The 11,000-nt window shown below is 43.0% G+C and overlaps 1 protein-coding gene across 2 annotated transcripts in view; it reads right to left on the reverse strand.

Moving 5' to 3' along the window:
* The window catches only part of shq1 (SHQ1, H/ACA ribonucleoprotein assembly factor), a 132,586-nt gene extending 129,608 nt beyond the window's left edge, over nt 1-2,978 (reverse strand). Inside the window, exon 1 of one of the 2 annotated variants that reach the window (XM_060835215.1) lies at nt 2,483-2,978. The gene's annotated coding sequence lies outside the window, so the exon portion shown is untranslated. The remainder of the gene's footprint in view (nt 1-2,482) is intronic. The other variant, XM_060835216.1, reaches the window with a different exon arrangement.
* Between the last annotated feature and the right edge of the window lie 8,022 nt (nt 2,979-11,000).

The following is an 11,000-nucleotide window of genomic DNA, read 5'->3' on the forward strand; positions in this document are numbered from 1 at the left end:
CCTAAACAAGACAACACACCCGGAAACTCTAGCCACTCTGCCATCCAGTAAAAACATCTTGGAGATGATGACCAGACTTCTCCGGCCCCTAGGCATCATGGTAGCCAACAAGTCCACCACCACACAAACAGCTCCTGATGAATTTAAAAAGGACCCTGGATCAACAACCAGCAGAACGACGTCATATACAAAAAACCCTGCAAGGACTGCAACAAATATTACATTGGACAAACGAGCAGGAAGCTAGCTACCAGGATACATGAGCACCAACTAGCCACCAAAAGACATGACAAACCATCACTCATGTCCATACACACAGCCAAAGAGGGATACCAGTTCAACTGGGACAACACATTCACCCTAAGACAGGCTAAACAAAGACACACACGGGAATTCCTCGAGGCCTGGCATTCAAACCAGAGCTCCATTAACAAACATATCGATTTGGACCCCTTACTAACCACTCAGAAAAAGAACCAAAAAAGTCATATCACCCACCATAACAAACCGAGACAGATCAATAACAAGCAGGACAGAACACCAGCGCTTCATCAGAGGCTCACTGATGATGTCACCTAGCGTAGTGATGAAATGTCCGAGAATAAATCTACCAGCTCAGCAAGCAAACTTACAACCTGATCCACAACCTGAGCTAAAGATTTATCCAAAATCGCAAGCACACTACATTATATGATGGAATGTCGATCTACATCATCCCAAGGTGGAGGCAAGCCACAAGACTACATGAATATAGATATCAATAAATTGCAGTCTATTCACTCATTTCATACATCAAGCCACGATGAAATTCTTGACAATTTTGCACTGCATGCATGTGTACTAACAGCAGTCAATTTAACATCAAACATGTCAAACTATCATAATTTTCAAGTTTTAAAACACTCTGGATTACACCAAGTTAACGAAAACTCACAACACCAGGTTGTAGTCCAACAAATTTATTTGGAGGCACTAGCTTTCTGAGCGCTGCTCCTTCATCAGGTAGTTGTGGAGTATAAGATCGTAGGACACAGAATGTGTAGCAAAAGTTTACAGTGTGATGCAACTGAAACTGAGAAAGACCTGGATTGTTCACTAAGTCTCTCATCTTTTAGAATGAACGAGTTAGTTTCAGTTCTTTCAAATGTATATCGCAGAACTTTTTTTTAAAAGTTACATTCTCATGTGAACTTTAACAATTGGTATCATGTCAGCCCAGATAATGTGAGACAGTATGTGCCACAATGTTTAGATTGATTCTAATCTAAGAAAGGGATTTACAGAATCTTATTTGGATTCATGTAGTTTTTGAGCAAAATAAAATGCAATTGTACAAGTACAAATTTGCCCCACAAATTTGTGTGTGTGTTGGGGGGGGTGTGGTGTTTATGTGAGAGGGTGCGTGTGTGCAGGAGTGTATATGTGAGCATATGAGAGAGAGCTTGCGAAGGAGAGAGGGTCTGCATGAGTATGAGAGTCTGTAGGTGTATATGCATGTGCATGTGTCTGTCTGTGGCTGCATCTGTGCATAGTGCAGGGGACATGAACCCAAGGTCCCAGTTTACACCATCCCCATGGGTACCGAACTTGGCTATCAGCCTCTGCTCAGTCACTTTGCGTTGTGTCTGTCCTGAACTCCACCTTGCAGGATGGTCACCCGAAGGTCTGATGTCGAATGTCCCAGACTGCTGAAGGGTTCTCCGACTGAGAGGGAACACTCCCAGATACACACTCACATGAACACACACACAAGTTTGTGGGGCAAATTTGTACTTGCACAATTACATTTTATTTGGCTCAAAAACTGTATGAATCCACGTAAGATTCTGTAAACCCCTTTTTTTAGATTAGAATCAGTCTGAACATGGCACAGACAGTCGCACACCTTAAATGGGGCTTAAATGACTTAAATCTGGGCTGACATGACACCAATTGTTAAAGTTCACTTGAGAATGTAACTTTTAAAAAAGTTCTACGATATACATTTGAAAGAACTGAAACTAACACGTTCATTCTAAAAGATGTGTGACTTAACAAACAATCCAGGTCTTTTTCAATATATAATTTCAGTTACATCACACTGTAAACCTTGGCTATAGATGGTGTCTTATCATCTTATCCTCCATAACTACCTGATGAAGGAGCAGCACTCCAAAAGCTAGTGCTTCCAATTAAACCTGCTGGACAATAACCTGGTGTTGCGTGATTTTTCACTTTGTACACCCCAGTCCAACACCGGCATTTCCAAATCATGACCCAGTTTGCCGATAGTGTGGATCATGCCAAATTTATGTCCGTTGCTGTACAAACTGGTTTTCTGGACATGCTGACCTGAAGGCATGTAAACAGCCAGATACAGCATGTGAAGGTTTCATACTGGACATTTTCGTCTGATTAAACAAACTTCTCTAACTCACACCTTTGCGTTACTCTCCTGCACTGGTGAAGTCAGCATGGTACTGATATTTTTAGAATACATTACCTTCTTTCAATTATTACTGACTACACTATTGCAGTATAGTTTAGTAAGGATCACGGTCAGGATCGTTCAGCCGGGGCGAAGGGGAGGCCGCCGCAACCTCAGCAGAAAGTTCACAACCAGCTCGCAGTGCTCCCGCTGTAATGATGTTCTTGGAATGTCTGCCTACCCGAACGTTCCCTCTTACAATTCCTCTGTCCTTTGTCCCCGAATGTTGCAGACCACAGTATTCCAATACCCTTTGTCCCCCAAATGTCGCAGACCACAGTATTCCAATACCCTTTGTCCCTCGAATGTTGCAGACCACAGTATTCCAATATTCTTCGTCCCCCGAATGTTGCAGACCACAGTATTCCAATATCCTTTGTCCCCCGAATGTTGCAGACCTCAGTATTCCACCATGCTTTGTTTCCCGAATGTGACAGTCGTCAATGTTCCACTACCACTGACTCTACTGCCCCTACTCCTGCAGCGTGCTCATCCGAATGACTCAGACCTTCCAACCCGGAAAAGGAACATCCTCTCACTAAGTAGGCAACCGCGCCACCAAGAGGCAAGGAGTCTCCTCTGCCGCGCCGAAATAAAGTGACAAGGAAGTGAAAGAAGCACGTGTTGATTTATGGTATTTCACTGTTCAAGATTGTCGAAACAAAACCCCAAATGGGAATGTATATGTAATACATACATTCAAGTATAGACACACCCAAGTTGTTGTTGTGTTGGCTTTCTGGTTCTCATATGAATCAATAATGTCTACATTTCAAAGTAATTGATGAGCTTGAAAGTTTATGAAGTTTAACCTCAATAAAGTACACACCCTTTTCTCGTGCAGCATAATGCAAAAGATGAACAGCTAAGAAAGAAATCTTTGGAGTTAATATTAGTCCTGTAAATTTAGATTTCACAGAGGGTGTTACACATAAATTGGAGTCACCTAATACTTCAAATAGGATTGTGTGTACAATGTAACTGGTTGTTTCAATTCAGTTCTCACCCGAGAATTTACATGATCAATCTCACAATAGATAATTCAAGTGTTAGGTTGCCACAGTAAACGTTGTGGAAAAAAGTGAAGACTGCAGATGCTGGAGACCAGAGTTGAAAAATGTGGTGCTGGAAAAACACAGCAGGCCAGGCAGCATCCGAGGAGCGGGAGAATCGACGTTTCAGGCATAAGCCCTTCTTGAGGAATGAAGAACCTCAATATTCCTGAGGTAATTCCTGAAGAAGGGCTTATGCCCGAAACGTCGATTCTCCTGCTCCTCAGATGCTGCCCGGCCTGCTGTGTTTTTCCAGCACCACATTTTTCCACAGTAAATGTTGTGTCATAGATGTTTCTGTGGCCAGCAAAGAAAAAGCAGAATGGTGTGGTGTTTCCCTGCTGCCAGGATCAAGGATGTCTCAGAGAGGGTGCAGAATGTTCTCACAGGGGAGAGGGGCCAGCAAGAGGTCATTGTCCGCATTGGAACCAACAATATAGGAAGGGAAAAGATTGAAATTCTGAAGGGAGATTACTGAGAGTTAGGCAGAAATTTAGAAAGGAGGTCCTCAGGGGTAGTAATATCTGGATTACTCCCAGTGCTATGAGCTGGTGAGGGCAGGAATAGGAGGATAGAGCAGATGAATGCATGGCTGAGGAGCTGGTGTATGGGAGAAGGATTCACATTTTTGGATCATTGGAATCTCTTTTGGGGTAGAAGTGACCAGTACAAGAAGGACGGATTGCACCTAAATTGGAAGGGAACTAATATACTGGCAGGGAAATTTGCTAGAACTGCTTGGGAGGATTTAAACTAGTGAGGTGGGGGGTGGGATCCAGGGAGATAGTGGGTGGGACCCAGGGAGATAGTGAGGAAAGAGATCAATCTCAGACTGGTACAGTTGAGAACAGAAGTGAGTCAAACAGTCAAGGCAGGCAGGGACAAGGTAGGACTAATAAATTAAACTGCATTTATTTCAATGCAAGGGGCCGAACAGGGAAGGCAGATGAACTCAGGGCATGGTTAGGAACATGGGACTGGGATATCATAGCAATTACAGAAACATGACAGGACTGGCAGCTTAATGTTCCAGGATACAAATGCTACAGGAAGGATAGAAAGGAAGGCAAGAGAGGAGGGAGAGTGGCATTTTTGATAAGGGATAGCATTACAGCTGTGCTGAGGGAGGATATTCCCAGAAATACATCCAGGGAACTGGGTGGAACTTGGGTGGAACTGAAAAATAAGAAAGGGATGATCACCTTATTGAGATTGCATTATAGACCCCTTAATAGACAGAGGGAAATTGAGAAACAAATTGTAAGGAAATCTCAGCTATCTGTAAGAATACTAGGGTAGTTATGGGAGGGGATTTTAACTTTCCAAACATAGACTGGGACTGCCATAGTGTTAAAGGTTCAGATGGAGAGGAATTTGTTAAGTATGTACTAGACAATTTTCTGATTCAGTATGTGGATGTACCTACAGAGAAGGTGCAAAACTTGACCTACTCTTGGGAAATAAGGCAGGGCAGGTGACTGAGGTGTCAGTGGGGGAGCACTTTGGGGCCAGTGACCATAATTCTATTCGTTTTAAAATAGTGATGAAAAAGGATAGACCAGATCTAAAAGTTGAAGCTCTAAATTGGAGAAAGGCCAATTTTGACGGTATTAGCACGGTGGCACAGTGGTTAGCACTGCTGCCTCACAGCGCCTGAGACCCGGGTTCAATTCCCGACTCAGGCGACTGACTGTGTGGAGTTTGCACATTCTCCCCGTGTCTGCGTGGGTTTCCTCCGGGTGCTCCGGTTTCCTCCCACAGTCCAAAGATGTGCGGGTCAGGTGAATTGGCCATGCTAAATTGCCCGTAGTGTTAGGTAAGGGGTAAATGTAGGGGCATGGGTGGGTTGTGCTTCGGCGGGTCGGTGTGGACTTGTTGGGCCGAAGGGCCTGTTTCCACACTGTAAGTAATCTAATCTAATCTAATCTAAAAAAAATCTAAACTTTCAAAAGCTGATTGGAGGCAGATGTTTGCAGGTAAAGGGACGGCTGGAAAATGGGAAGCCTTCAGAAATGAGATAACGAGTCCAGAGGCAGTATGTTCCTGTCAGGGTGAAAGGGAAGGCAGGTAGGTATAGGGAATGCTGGATGACTAAAGAAATTGAGAGTTTGGTTAAGAAAAAGAAGGAAGCATATAGACAGGATAGGTTGAGTGAATCCTGAGAACAGTATAAAGGAAGTAGGAGTAAACTTAAGAGGGAAATCAGGAGAGCAAAAAGGGGACATGAGATAGCTTTGGCAAATAGAATTCATGAGAATCCAAAGGGTTTTTACAAATACATTAAAGACAAAAGGGTAACTGGGTAGAGAATAGGGCCCCTCAAAGATCAGCAAGGAGGCCTTTGTGTGGAGCCACAGAAAATGGGGGAGATACTAAAAGAATATTTTGCATCAGTATTTACTGTGGAAAAGGATATGGAAGATATAGACTGTAGGGAAATAGATGGTGACATCTTGCAAAATGTCCAGATTACAGAGGAGGACGTGCTAGATGTCATGAAATGGTTAAATGTGCATAAATCCCCAAGACCTGATCAGGTGTACCCTAGAACTCTGTGGGAAACTAGAGAAGTGATTGCCAGGCCTCTTGCTGAGATATTTGTATCATCGATAGTCACAGGTGAGGTGCCGGAAGACTGGAGGTTGGCTAACGTGATGCCACTGTTTAAGAAGGGTGGTAAGGATAAGCCAGGGAACTATAGACCGGTAAGCCTGATCTCAGTGGTGGGCAAGTTGGTGGAGGGAATCCTGAGGGACAGGGTGTCCATGTATTTGGAAAGACAAGGACTGATTAGGGATAGTCAACATGGCTTTGAGCGTGGGAAATCATGTCTCACAAACTTGATTGAGATTTTTGAAGAAGTAACAAAGAAGATCGGTGAGGGCAGAGCAGTAGATGTGATCTATATGGACTTCAGTAAGGTGTTCGACAAGGTTCCCCATGGGAGACTGATTAGCAAGGTTAGATCTCATGGAATACAGGGAGAACTAGCCATTTGGATACAGAACTGGCTCAAAGGTAGAAGACAGAAGGTGGTGGTGAAGGCTTGTTTCTCATACTGGATGCCTGTGACCAGTGGAGTGCCACAAGGATCGGTGCTGGGTCCTCTACTTTTTGTCATTTACATAAATGATTTGGATGTGAGCATAAGAGGTACAGTTAATAAGTTTGCAGATGACACCAAAATTGGAGGTGTAGTGGATAGCAAAGAGGATTACCTCAGATTACAACAGGATCTGGACCAGATGGGCTAATGAACTGAGAAGTGGCAGATGGAGTTTAATTCAGATAAATGCGAGGTGCTTAATTTTGGGAAAGCAAATCTTAGCAGGACTTGTGCACTTAATGGTAAGATCCTAGGGAGTGTTGCTGAGCAAAGAGACCTTGGCATGCAGGTTCATAGCTCCTCGAAAGTGGAGTCGCAGGTAGATAGGATAGTGAAGAAGGCATTTGGTCTGCTTTCCTTTATTGGTCAGAGTATTGAGTACAGGAGTTGGGAGGTCATGTTGCGGCTGTACAGGACATTGGTTAGGCCACTGTTGGAATACTGCGTGCAATTCTCCTTCCTATTGGAAAGGTGCTGTGAAACTTGAAAGGGTTCAGAAAAGATTTACAAGGATGTTGTCAGGGTTGGAGGATTTGAGCTACAGGGAGAGGCTGAACAGGCTGGGACTGTTTTCCCTGGAGCGTTGGACTGAGAGGTGACCTTATAGAGGTTTACAAAATATATGAGAGGCATGGATAGGATAAATAGACAAAGTCTTTTCCCTGGGGCAGGGGGAGTCCAGAACTAGAGGGCATAGGTTTAGGGTGAGAGGGAAAAGATATAAAAGAGACCTAAGGGGCAACCTTTTCATATGCATATGGAATGAGCTGCCAGAAGATGTGGTGGAGGCTGGTACAACTGAAACATTTAAGAGGCATTTGGATGGGTATATGAATAGGAAGGGTTTGGAGGGATATGGGCCGGGTACTGGAAGGTGGGACAAGATTGGGTTGAGATATCTGATCAGCATGGACCGAAGGGTCTGTTTCCATGCTGTACATCTCTATGACTCTATGACTCTGTATACCACACTCTCATTGCCCATCTGCTCACGGAGTTAAATTAGCACTGGGTTTCCCCAATATCACAAGTTTAAAATTATTATCCTGCTATTCAAATCTCTCCCTAATTTTGTTTTAGCAATGAGATTTTAGATTGCAAAAGTTGAACAATGTAAATCTGAGATGGTATTTATATAAGCATGAAACAGAGGAGCAACAGTCGACCAATCAGCTCATTGACTCTGTCCTGCCAATCAATGTTAAAAATCAATCAACACCAGGTTATCGTCCAATAGGTTTAATTGGCAGCACACTAGCTTTCAGACCGACACTCCTTCATCAGGTGATAGTGGAGGACACAATTCTAAGGCACAGAATTTATCGCAAATGTTTACAGTGTGATGTAACTGAAATTATACATTGAAAAATACCTTGATTGTCTGTTGAGTCTTTATCTGTTTGAATACCATGATAGTTTCACTTCTTTCATGTGTAAATCACAAAACCTTTTTTTTAAAAGTTGCATTCTCAGGTTAGCTGTTAACAACAGCGATAGCTAGACAATATGTTGAAGGTGTTAGCCCCCTGTGTTCCCTGCCTATGCCATGATGTTTAGATTGATTCTAGTCTAAAAAGTGAGAAAACAGGGTTTTACATGAATTCATGCAGTTTTTGAGCAAAGTACAATGTAACTCTGCAAGTACAAATTCACCCCACAAAATATATGTGTGCATGTTGGCCTTTGTCTGTTTGTGTGTGTGTGCATCTGGGTGGGGGGTTGTGAGTGTCTGTGAGAGAGAGTGTATATGTGTATGCATGAGTGTAGAGTGGTCTAAGTCTCTGAGAGGATGCCTGTGTGGGTGTGGGAGTGTGTGTGTCTGTAAGGGTGTGTGTGAATGTCTATGTGCGTGTCTGTGTATATGTGTGTCCGTGTGTGTGTGCGCGAGAGAGAGAGTATGTGTGTGTAGGAGTGTCTGTGTGTGTATAGTGCAATGGTTGTCAACTATAATGTGACATGAACACAAGGCCCTCCCTATGGGTACAGAACTTAGCAATCAGCCTCTGCTCGGCCACTTTTCGCTACTGCCTGTCCCGAAGTCCACCTTGGAGGATGGTCACCCAAAGGTCTGAGGTCAAATGTCCTGGACCACTGAAGTGTTCCCCCACTGGGAGGGAACATTCCTGTCTGTTGATTGTTGTGCGGTGTCCCTTCATCCATTGTTGTAGCCTTTGCTCGGTTTCCCCAATGTACCATGCCTCAGGGCATCCTTGCCTGCAATGTATAAGACAGACAACATTGGCTAAGTCACCTGAGTACCTGCCACGTATAAGGTGGGAGGTGTCCCCACGTATAATGGTGGTATCCATGTCCACACTCTGACATGTCTTGCAGTGCCTACCGTGACAGAATTGTATGGAGTTGTCCTGGAGTTTTCTCACTTTTTAGATTAGAATCAATCTAAACATCATGGCATAGACAGAGAACACGGGGGCTAACACCTTCAACATATTGTCAAGCTAACGTCCATTGTTACAGCTAACCTGAGAATGCAACTTTTAAAAAAAGGTTTTGTGATACACATGAAAGAAATAAAACTATCATGGTATTCGAACAGATGAAAGACTCAGCAGACAATCAAGGTATTTTTCAATGTATAATTTCAGTTACATCACACTGTAAATTTTTGTTATAAATTCTGTGCCTTAGAATTGTGTCCTCCACTATCACCTGATAAAGGAGCTAGTGTGTTTCCAATTAAACCTGTTAGACTATGACCTGGTGTTGTGTGATTTTTAACTTTGTACACCCCAGTCCAACACTGGCATCTCCAAATCATGACTGCCAATCAATTCCTGAAGAAGGCCTTATGCCTGAAACATCGATTCTCCTGATCCTTGGATGCTGCCTGACCTGTTGCGCTTTTCCAGCAACACATTTTTCAGTGCCAATCAATGATGTCATGGTTGACTTGATATCCTCAATTCACCTTCTTGCCTTTTCCCCCTAACGTTGGATTCCCTTACTGATTAAAAATCAGACAATCTCATCATTGAATATACTCAATGACACAGCTTTACAGCCCTCTGAAGTAGAGAATTCCACAGACTCACTATCCTCTGAGAGAAGAAATTCCTGCTTTCTCCTAAGTTAAAAATCAGGTTACAACCACCTGATGAAGGAACGGCACTCCGACCGCTAATGTGCTTCCAAATAAACCTGTTTGACTATAACCTGGTGTTGTGTGATTTTTAACTTTGTACACCCCAGTCCAACACTGGCATCTCCAAATCATGACTGCTTTGTCCTAATTGGGTCACCCCTTACTCTGAGATTACTCTAACTCTCAACTCTGCCACAAGATAAAACAGCCGCTCCGCATCTGCTCAGCTAAATTCCCTAAAAATTTGATAAGTTTCAATATGGTCACCTCTCAATTTTCTAAACCTCATTGAGTATCAGCTCAAATTACTCAACCTCTCCTCATCAGACAATCCCTCCTTCGCTGGATTGCCTCCAATGGTTGTATACCTTTCCTTAGATCAGGACCAAAATTATTCTCGGTATTCCAGATGTGGTCTAATTAATTCCTTGGATGGCTTTAACAAGACTTCTCTATTTGTATACTCCAATTCCTTTGAAATAAAGGCCAGCATTCCATTTGCCTTGCCTATTAACTGCTGACCTTGTATGCTAGCTTTTAATGATTTATGCACAATGACCCCAAATCCCTCTAGGCTAAAGCTTTCTGAAGTCTTTCTCCATTCAAATAATACTCAGATCCTCTGTTCTTCTTGCCAAAGAGCAAAATCTCACATTTTCTCACATTGCTGGCAGGTAGTGGAATTTGAATTCTATTTAAAAAGATTTGAATTAAGAATCTAATATGACCATTGTTGGGGTGGAATGACCAAATGATTCACTTAACACCCAGGAGTTCACTTTCAGCATCAAACAGATTATTGAAATTACACTGGTGGGAAGAAACCCTCTGAAGATCCAGAGACGTCTTCATCCAACAAAGGAAAACATCTATTTCATCCCACCTTTAACATTTACAAACCAATAGTATTATTTAATTGAATACATTGTGTACAGTTCTGGTCACCACATTATAAGAAGGATGTGGAAGCTTCGGAAAAGGTGCAGAGGAGATTTACTAGGAAGTTGCCTGGTATGGAGGGAAGGTTTTACGAGGAAAGGCTGAGGGACTTGAGGCTGTTTTCGTTAGAGAGAAGAAGGTTGAGAGGTGACTTAATAGAGACCTATAAGATAATCAGAGGGTTAAATAGGGTGGACAGGGAGAGCCTTTTTCCAAGTATGGTGACAGCGAGCACGAGGGGGCATAGCTTTAAATTGAGGGGTGACAGATATAGGACAGATGTCAGAGGTAGTTTCTTTACTCAGCGAGTAGTAAGGGTATGGAATGCTTTGC

This window comes from Hemiscyllium ocellatum, chromosome 14 (genome assembly GCF_020745735.1).
Source record: "Hemiscyllium ocellatum isolate sHemOce1 chromosome 14, sHemOce1.pat.X.cur, whole genome shotgun sequence".
NCBI classification, from domain to species: Eukaryota; Metazoa; Chordata; class Chondrichthyes; order Orectolobiformes; family Hemiscylliidae; genus Hemiscyllium; species Hemiscyllium ocellatum.